At 44.0% G+C, this 21,426-nt stretch overlaps 1 long non-coding RNA gene across 1 annotated transcript in view; it reads right to left on the bottom strand.

Annotated features, from left to right (window-relative positions):
- Positions 1-455: 455 nt before the first annotated feature.
- Positions 456-21,426, bottom strand: part of LOC137337041 (uncharacterized) — a 70,053-nt gene continuing 49,082 nt past the window's right edge. The window contains exons 2-3 of the long non-coding RNA XR_010966600.1: positions 960-1,198; positions 456-829 (exon numbers count right to left, since the gene is read on the bottom strand). This is a non-coding gene — a long non-coding RNA (uncharacterized lncRNA). The remainder of the gene's footprint in view (positions 830-959; positions 1,199-21,426) is intronic.

Raw genomic sequence — 21,426 nt, 5'->3', positions numbered from 1 at the left:
TGTTGTGCAGAAAGCTTTGATGGAGAAACAGTGTAGCAGCACCATAGAATAACATATTGAAGCATCCATTCTAATGAAGGGTCACACATGACACGGTAACTCATCTTTTCTCTTTACAGATGCTGACTGACCTGTGTGACGACAACAACAACTTACATTTATATAGCACCTTTACCATAGGTGCTTCACAGGAGTGTCATCAAACAAAATTTGACACTGAGCCACATAAGGAAATATGACGACAGGTTGGTCAAAGAGAGAGGTTTTAAGGAGCATCACAAAGGAGGAGAAAGAGGCGGAGAGGTTTAGGGAGATTTAGACAAGTAAAACTTTGCATGCAAAATAGCATTGTTTGCTTTATTTTGTAACACTGTAAAATGTTATGAGTGGTTGGGACAGTTGAACCTCTTTCATTCACAAGTATCTGAAAGAGGTTACAAAACCAAGAGCAGCAGAAAAAGTGTTAACTTAAAGGTGGGAACTCCTGGAAGGTCTATAGTATACCATCATTAAACTATGGAGGGGAGGTCTATATAAAAAGCTGCATTTCTCATGATTCATAAATAGGAGCTCTTTTAATAGGACCAATAAGTCCTATTCAGAAATGTTAGTGAATAGGGAAGGCAGTTAGCTTGTATATTTTCTTGAGCTTGGGGCTATTGATTTTCAGTATAAAAACCCACCTTCTACCCCGATAGATCCGTCCTTTTGTTCGATTGTTGTAATGTAATTAAGTCGATGAAGCGACTTCAGTGGCAAATGGAAGTTGTTTTTAATCACATTCAGCTGACTCCTGTGCCTAATTGAGATGGAAGGAGAGAGAACGAGCCTGTAAAGGAAGGAAGGAAGGTAATGAATCCTGAAACACAACGTAGAGTAGCCAGTGGAACTGTCCAGACCATAAGTGAAGTTTCCTTATCCTCCCCTGAGATACCCACTGTGTATATCCAGAATTTTACCTTTTTAACTGCAGAATCATTACATTGAGACACAGTGCGGATCAATGCTGGTTTATGCTGGTTCACTTCAGGATGTGCTTCAGATCTCCTCTGTGGTGAGCGGAAACCAGCTGTTTCCACCCTGGGTTGCTCTCGCAGAGTCCTTAGCAAGCAGTTATAGACTGGCATTCACAGAGACCTGGGAGTAGGTTGGTTATCCCAGCACCTCCACCCAGGAGTGGTGTATGTTATGAGGAGACCTGAAGGGGGAAGGAAATACAAAAAGACTCGCAGCATAAAAATAAATTAAACGGGCAGCTGAGCTCAAATCAGCTCAGGGTAATTGTTCTGAATAGAATTGAATTCTATCACTAGCCACAAATAAAACCAAACTATAAGCAATTTGAAATGAACTAATAAATGAAAGCCACTGTTTTTTTTAATTTTTACTCCATTACCTCTACCTTTTTTGGTATTGATCAGCCCAGGGCCTTTTGCAGCCTTCCCTTACTATCAACCCCCTCCCCTGCCACAGCTAGCCTCCATCTCCCTGCTGATGTTTCATCAATCTTGTATGCATCAGGTTTGCTATTCTTCTTGTTGCTGCATCTGAGCCAAAGGTCACCTAATGTGCAAGATCAAGGGTGTGTTCACTTCAAATCCTCATGAAAATTTGTTAAGGACAGCCTTTGGGTTACAGACCAATAATCATGCCAGAGGGGGTTGGGATTTTAAGGTGCATCCACAATCTCCCTCGCTACTGTGTACCTGATCTCAGCCGTCCCAAGAGAGGTACTTTCCACTCAGGCGGAGAGGAAATCGCTAAGCTCAACTTCTCGTCTTGCTAGCCTCCTCATAGCCATCCTCCGTAAACTCCAAATCATCCAAAATTACCATCTACATCCTGTTCCCCAATAATCTTCACTCGCCTAGCACCCATGTACTCACTGATCTACACTGGCTACCTATGCCCCAGTTAATCAAATTTACAATCCTCATCCTTGTCTACCTTTACTCCGCAGGTTTCTCCAGCCCTATGCCATCCTTCACTCTCTAGTCCTCTAATGTGGGCTCCCTGTGCATCCACGCCTCCTCCTACTCCACATTCAGTAGTAGAGCCTTCAACAATCCTGGCCCTACTCTTTAGAAATCTCTCCAATTGCTTCCACCTCTCTACCTCCCTTTCCACCTTGAAAAGCCTTTTCAAAATACATCTCTTCCACCAGGCGTTCCGATGCCTTTCCTAACCTGCTCACGAAGGCTCGGCACCTGCTCTTTTTCGGTGAAGCATCTTAAGATTTTTTTTTCATTAAAGGCACTATATAAATGCAAGTTGTTATTAACAGCTGGCCTGATCAAAGTTATCAATGAGAGGGTGCAAAAACGATTTACTAGAATGGTTCCAGTGATGAGGGACTTCAGTTACGTGGATAGACTGGAGAAGCTGGGGTTGCTCTCTTTAGAGCAGAGAAGGTTGAGAGGAGATTTGATAGAGATATTCAAAATCATGAGGGGTCTGGACAGAGTAGATAGAGAGAAACTGTTCTCATTGGCGGTAGGGTCAAGAACCAGAGGACACAGATTTAAGGTGATTGGCAAAAGAACTAAAAGCAACATGAGGAAAAACTTTTTTTACACAGCAAGTGGTTAGGATCTGGAATGCACTGCCTGAGGGGGTGGTGGAGGCAGATTCAATTGTGGCCTTCAAAAGGGAATTGGATAAGTACTTGAAGGAAAAAAATTTGCAGGCCTATGGGGAAAGGGCAGGGGAGTGGGACTAGCTGGATTGCTCTTGCAGAGAGCCGGCATGGGCTCAATGTGCCGAATGGCCTCCTTCTGTACTCTAACCATTCTATGATTCTATGACTCCAAGATATCATCAATGACTGTGACCATAGTGCATTATCTTTTCTGTCCTCCTCCTGATTTGGATTTTATGGAGGATGGCGGTCAGGACAGTGGCAAGGAAGGCATTGAAGAAAGAATCTAGAGGGGAGGAAGGCAGCAGATATTCATCAATGTACCTTGTAGTGGGAGTTAGTAGGTTTCATACATTCAACAGTTTCTGGAGTAGTTACCCCCTGCTGGATTGATAGGTCCCAGCAGTGTTGACTTCTTCACAATTGTTGCCCCTTATTCCTTTCAACTTTTCGTTAATTATATAGGCTGCAAAGTGTACGGCATCTGGGCTGCTAATCGATTCACTCGAGGGGTAATTTTCCGACTTTGCCCTCCTGACAGGAATACTCGCCTGCTGGCAGCACACGATCAGAAATTCAGGATTTCACAGCCATCATTTTAAATGACTGACTCTTCCTTTCTCCATACTCCAGATAGGGTGCAGATGAGACTTTGTCGGTACACTTATCCCTTTCGGTATTGTGTTTTTATTACATGAGGTATGAGTATGTTCACAATCAGCGGGCAATGAAAAGTCAACAAAACATAAGGTAAAAATTACACAGTATATAGTTGATATGATACATGCTGCGATGGTCTGTGCAGCCATTTTCTTATCAATACCTTCTGAAAATTCACTCCATATGAATTACCTCATACGCTATTAAAGACTTTTTCAGGATGGGCCACCATTTGTTCCATTCCTTGCCTTATTGTTCATTGGTATTTTGACCATTAAATATAAAATCAACGTGAATTATTAAAGAGAGTCATATGTACCACCTGATAGTACATTCATTAATTTGACTGTACAAGCATTTTATTTCTTTCGTTGGTATCTTTTAAGCAATCACAGTTAAAAGCAGCCCCATTTATTTCCTTCAACTCCATATTAAGATGTGGTCATATTTTTTCCTTATCTTGGTGGCCTTTTTCAAGACATAAATTTTCTTGCACCCCTGTCCCAGGTACTCATTTGCCCCTTGGTTAATCCAGTTATTAATGTACTGCCAGGTTCTCTGAGTACAGCTGAGGTTCCTTCCCACAAACCAAAAAAAGTTAATTGCAATATCTCAAACGCGCTGTCAATAAGGACTTCAATGACCTGGTCCTTGATGTGATCTTTACAGCTCTATTTTTACAAACCCTTTACAATCTACAGCTGGACTGATGAAATATTTTCCACTTATATACGGTGTCAACCATGGCTCAGTGGTAGCACTCTCGCCTCTGGATTCAAGTCTCACTCCACTCCGCATAATCTAGACTGAAACTCCAGTGCAGTACTGCACTGTCGGAGATGTCATCTTTTGGATGAGATGTTAAACCGAGGCCCCATCTGCCCTCACAGGTGGATGCAAAAGAACCCACAGCACTGTTTCAAAGAAGAGCACATAAGTTCTTCCTGGTGTCCTGGCCAATATTTATCCCTCAAGCAACATCGTTAAAACAGATTATCTGGTCATTATCACATTGCTGTTTGTGGGATCTTGCTGTGCGTTCCGTCACTGCACCGGTATGGCACCTGCGTACTGAGACCATGGGGTGTAAATTCCCATCTTCCACTCCCAATGGAGCAAGCAGGCCTCTTGGACAAGATCATCGATGCCCTTTGGGATTGATTTACTTTTCTGCGGTAAAGGTTTGGGTCCTCCTAGGCTGGGAACTTCCCCAGATATGCCCTCTTGTTGTGGCACAGGGTTTCCCCACCGATCTGAACTTAAAGGGACTGTGCAAATAGGGCGGAATCCCAGCATAGCTGGTTTTGCTCCAAATTCGTGGCCCCACCAGAACTGAGATCAGACTTTCCACACTAGCCCCAGGAATTATGGGACCCATCTGTTTAGTATTGGTGCAAAGCTAAAACCACGCTACTAAACTCATAGTGTAAATGCACTGTAAGTTACCAAGAGAAACTCAGGGAACTGAATTCTGTTTCATTGAAGAAAAGAAGGTTTGGGAGGGGAACACATTAGCCATGACTTTAAAATGCTGAGAGGCACAAGCAATGTTGACATAAGCAGCCTATTTAACTTGGACTGTGAGTGTAGAACTAGAGAACGCAGGTTCAAACATCACAAGTCTCAAGCAAGACTACAGATCAGAAGAAAAGTTCTCGGTGGAAATATAATTAGAGAAATTCACAACTTGCAGGGGTGCTGATTAGACTTCATCTTCCACAGCATCAAACGAACACTGATTTACATCTATAATCAGGTCATTTGTCTTCAGGTACATCCAGGACTTGCAAGTAGAAACTTGCACTAAAGTGAACTAAAATAATGAGAATATTGAACCTTTCATTAAAAAAATCATTCATATCTTAAATATCCAATTTAATTCTGTTATGTGCAATAGGTCAGGATGAATGAAAAAGTCACTCTGGGAGAAGATGCTTAATAACTACAAAGATTTGGACATTGCCAAGTGTAGGCTTGAACCATGTGTATATAATCTATAGCATTAAAATTCTTGGATCATGCGCATGCCCGTAGAGTATGACATCTGAAAAGTCATGATTGGCTGAAATAACCAACATTCTATAAGTTAACAGTTAACAATATTCTATAAGTTAAGTTGAGCTGATTGACTCAGATATCCCATCAGCTATTTTCAAAACAACTGAAGATCATTTCCATTCACTGACAGCTACAATTTGGAAACCAACCTATCAAATCACTCAACCAATTATCTTCAGGTCTGTTAATGCCTATGTTGTTTCCTCATTTATTACAGTATATCAAGTTCAAAAATTACACTTATAATATAATACATTAATAATGACATTATTCTGGGGAAAAAACACTATCTTACCCATAAACACTTGTATGTCAGAAATACTTCGAAGAAGTTTCCCCACAGAGGGAAGTAAGGATGGGAATTGTGGAGTCTGTGGCCACAATCATCCAATCCTCCCTAGATATGGGGAAGGTGCCGGAGGACTGCTGTTCAAAAAGGTGGAGAGGGATAAACCCAGCAATTAGAGATAATAATCCGGGACAAAATTAATTGGCACTTGGAAAAGTATGGGATGATAAATGAAAGTCAGCACGGATTTGTTAAAGGAAAATCATGTTTGACTAACTTGATTGAGTTCTTTGATAAAGTAACGGAGAGGGTCGATGAGGATAGTACGGTTGATGATGTGTATATGGACTTTCAAAAGGCATTTGATAAAGTAACATATAATAGACTTGTTAGCATAATTAAAATCCACGGGATTAAAGGGACAATGGCAACGTGGATACAAAATTGGCCAAGGGACAGGAAGCAGAAAGTAGTGGTGAACGGTTGTTTTTCAGATTGGAGGGAAGTGTACAGTGGTACCCAGGGGTCAGTATTAGGACCACTGCTATTTTTGATATATATTGATGTCCTGGACTTGGGTATAGAGTTTGCAGATGACACAAAACTTGGAATTGTAGTAAACAATGTGGAGGATAGTAACAGTCTTCAGGAAGACATAGACAGATTGGAAAAATGGGAAGACACATGGCAGATGAAATTTAACACAGAGAAGTGTGAAGTGATACATTTGGGTCGGAAGAATGAGGAGAGGCAATATAAACTAAATGGTACAATTTTAAAGGAGGTGCAGGAACAGAGACCTGAGGGGCACATACACAAATCTTTGAAGGTGGCAGGACAAGTTGAGAAGGCTGTAAATAAGAAGAAACTGTTTCCATTGGCTGAAGGGTCGGTAACCAGAGGACACAGATTTAATGTGATCGGCAAAAGAGCCAGAGACAATATGAGGAAACATTTTTTTTACGCAGCAAGTTGTAATGATCTAAAATGCATTGTTTGAAAGGGTGGTGGAAGCAAATTCAATAGTAACTTTCAAAAGGGAATTGGATAAATACTTGAAGGAAAAAAAATTACAGGGCTATGGGGAAGAGCAACGGAATGGGACTAATTGGAAAGCTCTTTCAAAGAGCCGGCACAGGCACAATGGGCCGATTGGCCTCCTCCTGTGCTGTACCTACCATGATACTATGATGATACTAGGGTCTGCTTCTCTCTCTGGAGCCCTGAGGCTTTAGTTCTGCTCGGTTCCCAGGGCTTGAAACCTTCAACTGAATTAGAAGTTCTAGCTCTTATCAATGGTTGCACTCTAGTCTCTGAGTCAGAAGGTTGTGGCTTCAAGTCCCACTCCAGAGACTTGAGCACATAATCTAAGCTTACACTTCTGTGCAGTACTGAGGGAGTGCTTAATTGTAGGAGGTGCCGTCTTTCAGATGAGACGTTAAACCAAGGCCCTGTCAGCCCTCTCAGGTCGATGTAAAAGATCCCATGGCACTATTCGAAGATGCGCAGGGGAGTTCTCCCTGGGTCCTGGCCAATATTTATCCCTCAGCCAACACCTAAAACAGATAATCTGGTCATTTATTTCATTGCTGTTTGTGGAAGCTTGCTGTGTGCAAAATTGGCTGCCACAATTTCCTACATTACAACAGTGACTACATCTCAAAAATGCTTTGTTGGCTGTAAAGCACTTTGGGACTTCCTGAGGTTGTGAAAGGCGCTGTATAAATGCAAGTCTTTCTTTCGTTGACAAATTGTGTCACTAGTAATTTCCACGGGGGTTGTCCCGGTCTCACTTGGTAACCTTGGCACAAGACTCAGTTTCCACCAAAGTTACGAGGGAAACCCCAGCAGAAATTCTACCTCTATGTGTCTGAGGCAACTATGCATCCTGGGAATTGTAGTTTTCACCCCTCTCTTGTGCTATTTATGAGGTGCTTCGATGCTGAGCTCACACATTATGGCTGGAGTCAGTCAAGCACAGAACGTGGTTTGTTTAAGGAGCTGGTCATTGCAGTCTCGTCAGAGGGAAAAACCTCCTTGTGCAGCATTACACTAACTACAACCTTAGCAAGGACTGCAGATCCATCATGGGATCGAAGGTGAGAGAAAAGACGCGTTTTTAAAATCATCTAAACAACTCTAGTGGTTGATTTTCCTCCCCCACCTTACCTGCCTGAGCACAAGTCGAGCAGAGCAACCCCAAACTGATGGGCTCCGAGTCTACTATATTTGTGGGTTCACGTCATTATAATTGTTGAAACGCAGGAATGCCCCTTGGAAAAGGCTTGGAGAGGAAACTGCCGCGTTGCTACAGGTCTGAGTGGATTGTGGGGACATGCTGATTTTTGAGAAGGGCTGATTTTTTTCCCATTACTGTGTTTCCACCAATTCCTAACGAGACAAGCATTCATCTCTGGTCCACTCACCTCCCAGTGGTTGATAATATAGCAGCACTTAGCAGAGAGCTGGCATCAAACTCAATGACTCCCTGCCTTGGTTGGGGAATGGGGAAAAGAATAAAAAGAGGGTGGGGTAGAATACCAAGCTGCAGGAGCCTGAGGGGAAGAGTTAGAAAGTAAGTTAATAAACAAACATGGCATCTTCCACCAATGGTGGTTTTGCTGTGCTGCTGAGCCAAGTTTGATCGTCGATCTGTGCTGAGTCAGCTGAGGTGGCAGTAGGGGACAAATAGGCCAGGGCTTCTGCTCCTGATTGTCATCCAATGGTTAAATGTTGACTTTGAGCCAACTACAGTCACAAATATAACTGGAAGAGAACAGCCAATCCTAGGGAAGCAGGATGTAGTCACTTCATTCTCATCCCTTCCCCAATTACTGTTGGTCTGTGCTGCATGTCCCTGACTGACAGAACACCTCATGTCCTGGCCCATCTGCTCACAATAACAGTTTTCTAGCTACCCAGCTGCACTATTCTTACCTACAACTGGTGATGAATAACAGCAAAATGTGAAAAATCTTCAGCTACTCCTACTGAATAATTTTGAAACCTACGTAAACAAAATAGTGAACCTACATAGCATTCTTGTATGGCTATGTCAATATTCCAGCATTCAATCTTTGTCAAGGATCTTTCAGTTCTGCCTTCCAAACTCTAACTGTGCTTCTGTGTGAGCTAGCTACATGCAGTTATGTTGCCAGTTACTAATGTTAAGTTGAAGAATGTAGCTATATTCACAGTGATAAACTAGTTTCAAGTTACATACATAGAATGTACAGCACAGAAACAGGCCATTTGGCCCAACAGGTCCATGCCGGCATTTATGCTCCAGACGAGCCTCCCCCCTCGCTACTTCATCTAACCCCACCAACATATCCTTCCACTTATGAGGAAGAAGTATTTGAGTAAATAGACAGAAATCAAGGACTGAGGATGTGCAATTTCTTGATTTGCACTCCCATTTAGTAATTATCCGAGCCAATACCATGCAATCAGACAATTTAACCTGTAGTTGTAACATGGTACATTTGTGCAATGATTTTGTAACATCAGTGGTCAGTGGTTTCCTGACTGGGACTATTTCTTGTTAGTCTCTGGAAGACAAATTTCCATAGGTGACAGTCAGTAAAACACTGCACCCACTTCTCCACATGCCACCAACCATACACTGTCAACCAGCATGTGTCACTATACCTTTGTGTTATTTTGACTTCCTTCTATGTACCTTTGCTAGATTCACAATGATTTCAACTTCTAAAAGAGAGGGCTTATTACCTTCTGTACCCTAATCTGACAAACACAGTACAGACTTCCTAGTCAGTCACAACAGCAAGAACACCTTGCATTTACTTGGAGCCTCTAACATAGAAAAACATCCCAAGGCACTTGGGATATTAGATATTAGGAGGAGTGACCAAAAGCTTGGTCAAAGGGATAGGTTTTATGGACGGTCTTAAAGGAGGAGAGAGGGGTGGAGAGGCGGCAAAGTTTAGGGAGGGAATTCTGGAGTGTTGGGCCTAGATGGCTGAAAACACGGCCGTCAATGGTTGTGAGGAGGGATGCACAAGAGGCCAGAGTCATAGGAACAGAGAGTACTGGGAGGGGGGTGGGGGGGGGGATTGGGGGTTGTAGGGCTGAAGAAGGTTACATAGGTTGAAGTTGCTTCGTAGCTGTGGCAGGGATGGAAACCTGATTGGAGAGATTAAAATATGGAGTTACAGGAAAGATGAGCACAGATTTGGGAGATAACCATACGTTCAAGAACTTTGTAGAGGAGAGGGAAGTTGGGGATGGGGCGAACTGTCATTTCACTGATGCAGATGGTTAAAGAATGATTGTAATGCTAATACAAAAATGAGAGAGTTTGCTGATTGAAAATACTACACCAAACCTAGTGAAACCCAAGTTGGTGACCGTCTAAGTGAAAAATAATGAGAGCGGAAAACCAACTCCTTCATATAAACCACTCATCTACACCATGATTTGTAGACTTGGTTCCAATACGACTACTCAGAGGTCCCCATCAAATGATTGGATATGTATCTTATGTCAAGAAAATAGTAGCATTGTTGGAATCTCAGCAATATTAAGCAGGCCAAAAACAATATTGATTTTAGTGGCTATGAACCAGATGATGCAACCTTCAATATCCAGAATCAAACATTGCCTACTCACAATTCCCCTTTCAAGTACAGAAAACCCCATTGTACCTGAAGCTCTACGGTTTTGAAAGATTTACATATTGTGTTTTAGAAAGTCTAGTTATTTGTGTATTTTTGTTAAATAGGTACGCTGTCAGTCTATATTAAAGGAAGGGAGGGATGTGGGTTATTCATCGAGACACTAGGAGATTTCTTTTGGAACACGCGGTGGTAGTATCATTTGTAGCAACCAAGGATTTTCCCTGCAAATAAGTAATCATTATAAAGACAAACTTGACAGCAGCATGGGAGGTTACCAACCCACAACGTGAAGAAGATTAACAATTTCAGCAGATAAGTTGAGATAGACCATATAACAAGCTGGTAAACCAATAAACCAGAAGGAAGGAGATTACATTCACAGGTCTCTTTTTCTATAGAAGCTTACTCATGCTGCAATATGTATAATTTGAATTGCATAACTTCCTTTCACAATTGTGACCATTGTCACTGGATTATCGTAAAAACCCAACTGGTTCACTAATGTCTTTAAGGGAAGGAAACCTGCCATCCTTATCCAGTCTGGCCTATTTGTGACTCCAGTCCCACTCCAATGTGATTGACTCTTAACTGCCCTCTTAAGTGACCTAGCAAGCCATTCAGTTGTATCGCCACCATCTCTGGGCAACCAGGGATGGGCAATAAATGCTGGCCTTGCCAGCGACGCCCTCAACCTGCAAATTAACTTTTAAAAAATCACAATGAATTAGTTACCACAAGTGTCAGCTTAAGGCAGTGAGTATGACAGAAATCAGCGAAGGAAATATGCAATTGCCTGTAGATTAAGATTTAGAAAATTAATGTGAGAGATTTGCTGAAGGGGGCACATGAAGAGACATTAAGGAGAGAAATATTTGGAGCCATGGCTTCTATCTTGGTAACTTCGACAAAACAGGTACAGCAACCTGAACTACAGTCTCTCACTGTTTAATGAGACTATGTTGATGTTCTAATGTGCTGTGTAAAGCAGGTCAGAATAAGGGTTCATACCTACAATTTCTTGCACAGCATATTTCCAGTTTTTATCAGGGAGTCTCAGAGAAGCAATGACTGGAGATGTTTAGCTTATTCAGAAGGGTTATTTCACAATACGTCTAATAAATCTTGTAATATAAGAGTCATTTGTTATCTTGATTTGTGATGCTAATTTAGGCTGTACAAGCTGCATGAGAACAGTGTGCTTCAAACTAGAACGGACTCCCCTGTTATGGGTTCATTGCAGCAGCTTCACTCCATTTTGGGAAGGAGAGGTGTGGGTTCATTCATTAAAGTAATGATTTAGGTAAAAAAATTCAAATCTTGAAGTAAACTGCTTTAATTGTATGGTCTTTTGCACGCATCAGAGTGAGGCCTGGACCATTTCTGCACCTTTGTGCACCCACTCTGATACAGAGTAAAGGTCCTTCTCCCCTGCCCCAACAATATGTGTGTTAACCCAGCCTCAGGAGAGCATTCCCTACTAAGACAGTGAGAGATTTATATTTCCCATCCATCCACCTTTGAGTCCTGTTTGAGTGAGATTAACAATTTGTGTTGAATTATGGTTCCCAAACTCATTTCACTTAGGACACTGAGGGCGGCTGTAAGAGGATGGTTTCAGTCTGGGCTGGATTCACAAGAGTGATGAAATGACAGTGTGTTAATCCACTGTGTCATCCAATCCCCAATTATTTTAATTTTAAACAACTTTCATTTATACAGCACCTTTAAACTAGAAGAAAGTCTCAAGACGTTTCATTGAAGATGATCAAAGGCTTGGATTTTCAGGGGGTTGTGAAAGGCCGAGAGGAGTGAGGACATGAGTAGGCCCTTCAGCCCCAAGAGCCTGCTCCGCCATTCAATTAGATCATGGCTAATCCATATCTTAACTCCATTTACCCGCCTTAGCTCCATATCCCTTGATACCCTTACCTAACAAAAGTCTATCAATCACAATCTTAAGGAATCTTACAACACCAGGTTATAGTCCAACAGTTTTATTTGAAAATCACAAGCTTTCAGAGGCTTTCTCCGTCGTCAGGTGAGTGTCGAGATTCATTGAAAATTACCGCATATATAGTCAGAACAATGCCTGGTGAATCTTGAAAGATTGGAGAGGCAGGAGGAATTCCAGAGATTACAGCAGAGGTACCAATGTCATTATAGTCATGTAATTATATTTACTAAATTGTCATAATAATTATGGACACACAGGAAGAAAAAAAGATGACAATGGAATCAGTGTTGATTAAGTTCTTGCCAGTCACTCTTAAAAGTCATTCCCGGCAGCAGCACCAGCAGGAACATAGTGGTACTGCAGCTATTTATGTTCTGTTTTAGTATTCTGGATTTGTTTTTATTTATCAAATATGAAATGTAATGGTAAAAATTAAATGTTAGCGAATCACACTAATTAGATTAATATATGCAAATTTGATCAAATAAGATTTTTAAAGCTCTATTTGAAAGTCATTCCAAAAGTTGGAGAATATATAATTAATAGGAACAAACTTGCAGTTATTTAGTACTGTATAATATTGTAGAACATCCCAAAGCACTGCTTTTTGAATTGCCGTCACAGTTGTTATGTAGGCAAACACAACAGCCAATTTGTGCACAGCAGGGTCCCACATCCAGGAAATGAATTAATTATCAGATAACGGGTGGAACTTTCAACTTCATTAGGGGTGTAAAACTTACGGTATTGGATCGCCCGCCCAAAATCGGGCTGATCCGATACCCCCAGTTTTACACCTCCGTCAAAGCCCAATTTGCAGTGTCGGTTCAGAGAGGATCATAGAAACGGATAGAAGTTACAACACAGAAATAGGCCACTCGACCGGTGTCAGCACATCCTCCACAGGAGCAAATAATTCTAATCACATTTACCTATCCTGTTCCCACATCCCTTCAACCCTTTTTCCCTCATTCACCTATGTTGAATGTTAACATAGTTTCGGCCTCAACCACCAAACGGCCTCACAACCCTTTGTGTAAATAAGTTTAATCTTGTACCTATGGCCTCTTGTTGGGCGGGACTTCAAGAGATGATTTGATCTTCTTCGATTTTGCACCGAGATCTTTAACATCCACCTGAATCACAAGAACAGGCAGACAGGGTCTCGGTTTAATGTCTTATCCAAAAGGTGGCACCTCCAACAATGCAGCACTCCCTGAGAAATACACTGAACTATTTGCCTGGATTATGTGCTCGAGTCCACAGTTTGCAATAAGGAATTGAAGGTCAGCTGATCCTACAAGAGGTGCAGAATATTATTTGAATGCTCCACCATTTTGTGTTCAGATTCAGTCGTGAATCTCCTCTCCCTCTTCCCCAGGAGGATTGACCACATGATGTCCAGACCACGTGACGTCCGATCGCATGACTTCTACAAATGTTGTTGCATTTACTTTATAAAGGTCGGGTCCCCTGTATTGAGTATTTTTGCTCGTGGTTTCGCGCCAGAGCTGTTGTGCGAGAAGTTCCGAAAACCAGGAGGCCACTCGTGAGCAGATGAAAAGGGCAAACCCAGGGCGGGGCAGAGGGCAAACCCAGGGCAGTGCAGAGGGCAAACCCAGGGCAGGACAGAGGGCACACCCAGGGCGGGGAGCGATTTACAGAGGGGAAATCAGAGGTAGGAGGAACTTTGATTCCATCGGTAACTAATGGTAACTCACTGAAATTGCACCAATAACTAATAGTAATACAAGTAACACTCAGATTTCCCTCATAACCAAAAGTAATGTAATAACTCACTGATAGTCTATATGTAACTGGTAGTAATAGATGTAATGCCCTGATATCCTACCTGTAACTAGTAGTAATCCTATACTAGTTATAGTAATCCTATAACTACAGCCAGAATCCCCCTGCACTATACAAGGTGCGGTCAGGCTCCCCGGTCGATACCACTTTTAATAGGCCCGACATCTCTCCCTCTCTCCTTGGATTCTGGTTTGGACTCAGTTTCTGTATCAAAGTGACAACTCTGAACTAGGAACCTCAGTCAGAGCCGACCTGTATTTGGACTTCACATGTCAAAACCGGCCGGCACAGACCAACCTGAACCAAACCGAGAGATCGCACAAAGGTCAGTGGGCTCAGTGTTTGGGGCACTTCTCACAGGGCACATCGTCCTAAACTCAGCTCAGCACCAACATTTCTAAACCACTCCCTGAGCTCTGACTAAATAAAGGAGAGTTTTCATGGAATTATAGAAATTACAGCACAGAAGGAGGCCATTCGGTCCCCGGTGCTAGCGATCTCCCCTGTAATCCGATTACCACAGATCCTTTTATATTCCTTCTTTTCAAAATATTTATTCCCTTCCTTTCAAATTAAGTTTTAGTCTCTACCTCAATGACCTTTCATGGTGAAGGATTCCACAGTTTAATAGTCCTCAGTTCAAGAATCTTCCTCCTTCCTTTCCCCTTGGTTCTTCCAGTGAGAATCCTTGGTTTCAGTTCTCTAGTTTCTCATTCGCCCCCCCCCACCCCCCAAGTGGAAACAATCTTCCACTATTTACCCACAGTAAAGTCCCCAGGTTTCACTCACCCCTTTACTGGCTGCTCCTCTCACGGCACTACTCCCACTCACCATGTTGCTGCTGCTCCTGACTCTGCAGGAAATGCAGGGCAGAGATCGTATCATGTAGACGGTAAGTGTCTTTATAGATCACACTTGGTCCATGTGATCGCCTGGGAGTGGGTTGGGGGTGGGGGTGGGGGGTCGGAGAGGAATTTTCCAGAGTATTTTTTCCCTTATTGGCCCTGGGTTTTTTCTTTTCTTTTGTTTCTCCCAGGAGATTATACGTTGGGGGGGAGTGGGGGGGGGCGGGTAGGGAGGAAGTGTTTAGTCATGGTGCTCCGGCCATCATGAATATGGGGCAGGCTTGATGGACCAGCTGCCTGTCAATTTCGTATGTTCGTAGGTTCCCTATTCCAACTTGTGGAGGAGCCCCATTTGGTGCTGCCAGTGGTTCTGTTACCAGCAGGGTCGAAGCTGGGTGCCTGTGGGATGTAAAGGCCACAAGTATAAGGGGTACCTGCCCTGCATTGAGGCAGTCTTGGCTGTAAGTATGCACCGAAAGTGGATATATACTGCTAATCCAGAAGTCTGACATTGAGCACATTCCTGAATGGTAACCTACCGAAATTAAGAAAGTAAATCAGAAGACAGTTTCAGTAAGTAGCTTAAACTAGTTTAACCAGATAAAAAAAATAGGCTCTTGAATCCTACAAGTTAAAGTGTAGTTAATACAACCTTGCCACAATTTGCAGAAAAGGAGGTAGATTTAATTGTGGATGGGATGCTGAAGAAACAACGGCCTTGATATTAATGGGAAGGCGGGAAGGGTATGGAGGGGAGACTGGTAGCAGGCGACGAACCCAGCAAGATTAAATAACTTTGCTGACTCCCGCCCAACACTTGGCCAGATTGACTGCCTGGCTGGCGGGCGGGAGCAGGAATTTAGCAGCAGGAATCCATAGCCAGGGACCTGTGGGTGGGGAGTCAGTGGGAGGAGGGCTTTGCAGGAGATCGGGGGTTCCAGCGAGATCGGGGCGGGGGGTAGGAGACCTGGACTGCGGAGGCCCAAGGACTCCTAGAAGGGCCTGGGGGAACACTCCTGCTCCTCCTGGCCCACAAGGAGTTTTAAAAGGAGCAGACCTTTAACACTTACCATGGCCAGTTGGACCTGCTGCCGGGCAGCAGACAGCGCGAGACTACCCCAACCTTCAGTTAATTCCATGTCGCTGCGCCAATAATGTCATCGAGCTGCGACTTTTGAACGTTAAGTAGGCCCCCGCCTGCCTTTTGCGGGAGCCTCGTCGATGGCTTGATTTGGCGAAGTAAAAATTTAAACGGCCGGGAAAGGCGGCGGGAGGTAGAATTTTAAAAAACGTAACCCCTCCCAAGCACCATTCACACTGACGGAACTCTCCCCAACACATGACCTGGGATGTGGCTACAGAGCAGGTGAAGGAGATGAACGGAAACATTTTCCGAACATTCAGAAGCCTGCAGAAGAGAAGTTGTCATTTCAAACAGCAGGCTTGGGCCAGCATAGGGTCAGGACCAGCCATGCTGAAGGAGCTAGCACCAGCGGAGGAGAGAGTGCCTATATTCTGATTAATGGAGTGCGAGGGGGAGCTTTGAATGGAATGATGTGGGAGGGACTTCCACTGAATCTGGTTCGTGTCTTTTTGTATTTACTAATGTCTAAAGCAAAGGCCCTACAATTCACAGTATATAAAAGATAATTTTCAAAGTTATGTTCAGAACATGCAATCACATCTGTGATATACACATTAAATATGCAAATATGTTAATTTTTGATTATATTCTCTGAAAACGAGAGGGGAATCATCTGGTATTCCAAAAGCATCAGCAATACCAGAACAGCAATGAGAGTTCACAACATCAGTACTCACCATTAGCACTGGTGAACAAGCAGCAGCACCTCAACAAGGGAGTGCACCATTATTCGGGAATGTCACATTCCCAGTAAAGGACACACCTATTGACTCTTTATTTTTGAATTAACAGAAGCCGTAGTTACAGGCTGAGGAAGACCTCCTGACTCCCCAAATCCTTTCCACCATCTACAAGGCACAAGTCAGGAGTGTGATGGAATACTCTCCACTTGCCTGGATGAGTGCAGCTCCAACAACACTCAAGAAGCCCGACACCATCCAAGATAAAGCAGCCCGCTTGATTGGCACCCCATCCACCACCCTAAATATTCACTCCCTTCACCACCGGCGCACTGTGGCTGCAGTATGTACCATCCACAGGATGCACTGCAGCAACTTGCCAAGGCTTCTTCGACAGCACCTCCCAAACCCGCGACCTCTACCACCTAGAAGGACAAGAGCAGCAGGTACATGGGAACAACACCACCTGCACGTTCCCCTCCAAGTCACACACCATCCCGACTTGGAAATATAATCGCCGTTCCTTCATTGTCGCTGGGTCAAAATCCTGGAACTGCCTACCTAACAGCACTGTGGGAGAACCTTCACCACACGGACTGCAGCGGTTCAAGAAGGCGGCTCATCACCACCTTCTCGAGGGCAATTAGGGATGGGCAATAAATGCCGGCCTCGCCAGTGATGCCCACATCCCGTGAACGAATTTTAAAAAAATGTAGACCAACATCCTTGCCCTTACCTTCACAGAAATACTATTGCAACAACTGGATGTGAAAGTGAGCACCGAAGACGTAGGCCTAGAAATTCATTTTACAGGCGTGAAACAGGCACGTGAGCTTGCAATATGGCGGGCGGCGTGCGAGCGCAGCAGCACCAAAGAACATTGCCAACCCCCGCTAGCATCTCTGCCACCCCCAATTACCCTTACGCTCTCTGTCGCCCCTCCTCGCACTCTCTGTCGTCCCCCCTCATGCTCTCTGTCGTCCCCCTGCACTCTCCATCGCCCCCCCCACACTCTCCATCGCCCCCCCCCACACTCTCCATCGTCCCCCCCGCACTCTCCATCGCCCCCCCCGCACTCTCCATCGCCCCCCCCTGCACTCTCCATCGCCCCCCCCCCTACACTCTCCATCGCCCCCCCACACTCTCCATCGCCCTCCCCCCAAGCTCTCCATCGCCCTCCCCCCAAGCTCTCCATCGCACCCCCCCAAGCTCTCCATCGCCCCCCCCCACACTCTCCATCGCCCCCCCCGCACTCTCCATCGCCCCCCCCTGCACTCTCCATCGCCCCCCCCTGCACTCTCCATCGCCCCCCCCTACACTCTCCATTGCCCCCTCCTACACTCTCCATCGCCCTCCCCCCAAGCTCTCCATCGCCCCCCACCCAAGCTCTCCATCGCACCCCCCCAAGCTCTCCATCGCCCCCCCACCCAAGCTCTCCATCGCCCCCCCCATCCCCAAGCTCTCCATCGACCCCCCACCCCCAAGCTCTCCATCGCCCCCCCCCACCCCCAAGCTCTCCATCGCCCTGCAGCAGGGAATGAATCCCATCTCTGCTTTGTGTTGCCAATTTGCACACAGTGAGCTCCCATAATCACCAATTTGTGGCAATGGTTGAGGGAGGCATGTTGGCCAGGAGACCACAAAAAAATCTCTGTCTGCCTTCACATATTGCAACACAATCTGTAATCTTGAACGGCAGGAACAAAGCCCCAGTTTAACGTTGCGTCTTCAGGACGGCGCCTCGAACAATACAACATTCCTGCAGTAATGTGTTGAAACATCAGTATACTCGAGCCCTGGAGTGAAGCTTAGAACCCACAACTTCTGACTTAGAAGCAGGAAATGCTAGCAACTGAGCTAAGCGGACAGCATAAGTACAACCTTCTGGCTATGAAGTCGATACATGCCTCATGGGTTATTCACTGACATTTAGAATTTTCAATTGAAGATAGGAATTCTGCTAATGAAATGTAGTGGTTAATGATTATGTGAAACGAGACCATAATGGAAATTATCCTTTAATGTTAGGTTTACAAGTGTCACTATTAATCAGTATGCTGTACTGTTACATGGATTTCAATATCTATTGCATGCTGCGGTTGGCAACATTTCATTTTATATTATAGCTATGAGGTATTTTGAAGAGATCGTGCTCACAAGAAAGAAAGAAAGAACTTGCATTTATGTAGCGCCTTTCACAACCTCAGAACATCCCAAAGCGCTTTACAGTCAATAAAGTACTTTTGAAGTGGAGTCGCTGTTGTAATGTAGGAAGCGCGGCAGCCAATTTGTGCACAGCAAGATCCCACAAACAGCAATGTGATAATCAGCAGATAATCGGTTTTAGTGATGTTGGTTCAGGCATAAATATTGGCCAAGACACCAGGAAGAACTCTCCTGCTCTTCTTCAAAAAGTGCCTTTTACATCCACCTGAGAGGGCAGACAGGGCCTTGGTTTAACGTCTTATCCGAAAGACAGCACCTCCCACCGTGCAGCACTCCCTCAGTACTTGCACTGGAGTATCAGCCTAGATTATGTGCTCAAGTCTTTGGAGTGGGACTATGAACCTACAACCTTCTGACTTGGAGGCAAGAGTGTTACCAATTGAGCCAAGCTGTGGAGCCACTTAGCAGGAGTGCAAATGGGGAATTTGGGCTGAATATGGAGGGAAAATTGTGGGCAGCGCAGACTCAAATTCCTAATGGCCCTTATTTCCTGAGTTAAGACTGGCAGCGGCAAACCTGACGCACCACCAGCAAGTGTCAAAAAATCACAAGTGCACATCTGCGATTGCCCGCTATGCGATGACAATGAAACGAGGTTACTCCCCTCAGCGGAGAGTTGGAAGTGACCCCTATGTGCACTGCCAGCAGGCGCGGCTGCATACCAGGAGCACGGTTTTGTAAAATGACTCTTTATGTTTATACTTTATTATCTGTAAACAGCTGCAAGTTAGGCCTGACAGATGGTTCAGCATCACTGCACGGCTAAACAAACTCGTATGTTTTCTTAAAGAAAAATTGAAGACTGTCATAAAACAACGTTACTTCATGATAAACAGCTAACATTTTTCTTCATTATCTTAAAGGATGGAAAATCACGGGCAGCATGCCCTTTAAATTCCTGATATACGCAGTCAGTGATCAAGGCTCCCAGACGGTAGCAGGAACTTGAAAAGTTACCCTACTTGAACTCAGCCTCCAGCCAGGAAAGATAAATGTAGTTTGTGAGATTTTTACCGACTGGCTTCTACTGCTTTTATCCATGTTTCTAGTGCTTTTAACTGTTTTATAGTTTTATTTTTTATTCATGTTCTCTTTCAGCTCTTGGTTTTTCATATGGAAACTTGGCCTCAGTCAATTTGAATCTGCTCCAAGCTTGAAGAGACCCCAGTAACCCTTTAAACCGTTAACCAAGGGTTATTGGGTGTCCTCAATAGTCACAAATTTTATTCTAAAAACTGAGAGGGAAAATAGCATTCAGGTTTCTTGCTGTCAGGTTTAAGTAAAGAATGCCATTCCATAGAATCATACAGCACGGAAGGAGGCCATTCGGCCCATCGTGCCTGTGCCGGCTCTTTGTAAAAGCTATTCAATTAGTCCCGCTCCCCTGCACTTTCCCCATAGCCCTGTAAATTTTTCCTTTTCAAGTGTATATTGAATTCCCTTTTGATAGTTAGTATTAAATCTGCTTCCACCACATTTTCAGGCAGTGTATTCCAGATCATAACAACTCGCTGCGTAAAACAAATTCTCCTTATTTCATCCCTGGCTCTTTTGCCAATTATGCCGATAGAAACAGTTTCTCCCTATCTACTCTATCAAAACCCCTCAGAATTTTGAAAACCTCTATCAAATCTCCCCTTAACCATAACAATCCCAGCTTCCCTAATCTCTGCACTTAACAGAAGTCCCTCATCCCTGGTACCATTCTAGTAAATCTCCTCTGTACCCTCTCCAAGGCCTTGACATCCTTCCTAAAGTGTTGGATACAATACTCCAGTTGAGAAAGCACTAAATATCTGAGACACTCAGACGAGTTGTGGGAGGAGGTTTCCCTTATTGGTACGTGTTTTCCCCCGTAAAGAAATAGAGTCAGATACCCCAGCTTCATCCCTTGGAACCAAAATCATTATAAATGCAGGACATGGTGCATCGGTGGGATTCCCTGGACATTGGCTCAACAGTGAGAGCACAAACATAACCAGAGCACAGTACTTCAGCTGAGTTCCTTAGATAATAACCTAGAACAGGACTTTTTGGAGCAAGAAGCCGGACCCCTGTACCACAACTAGTAAGAGGACCGCATTGATCAAATCATTTTGGGGTCAAACTCCCATCTCCAACATAACCACTTTATTTTCTAATAAACATTTCCAAATTTATAGGAGAAGCATCCCAAAACATTCCAAATATAATAGGATTTGAGCGTGTTTCGAGTGCTGGCAGCATTACCTATTGACACTCAAAAAAAAATCAGATGTCCATGTAAGAGCAAATTCAACCCCCCACTCCCAACTAAAATCTGACCTCCATACACAACCTGTGAGTCATGTCTTGGACCAGACCCAGGAGATAGAAACATATAGCCTGCAGAGAGGAAGAAACAACCCGTACACCAGTCGGTGTTTGCTTACAAGTGGGTGTACAAGTGTACACCTAACCATGCCATGGTTGCAAGAGGGAGTATAAACATTTAATCACTTAGC

The sequence above is a fragment of the Heptranchias perlo genome, chromosome 2, assembly GCF_035084215.1.
Source record: "Heptranchias perlo isolate sHepPer1 chromosome 2, sHepPer1.hap1, whole genome shotgun sequence".
Lineage (NCBI taxonomy): Eukaryota > Metazoa > Chordata > Chondrichthyes > Hexanchiformes > Hexanchidae > Heptranchias > Heptranchias perlo.
The sequence above is the reverse complement of the archived record's forward strand: the minus strand, read 5'-3'. Positions and strand labels throughout refer to the sequence as shown.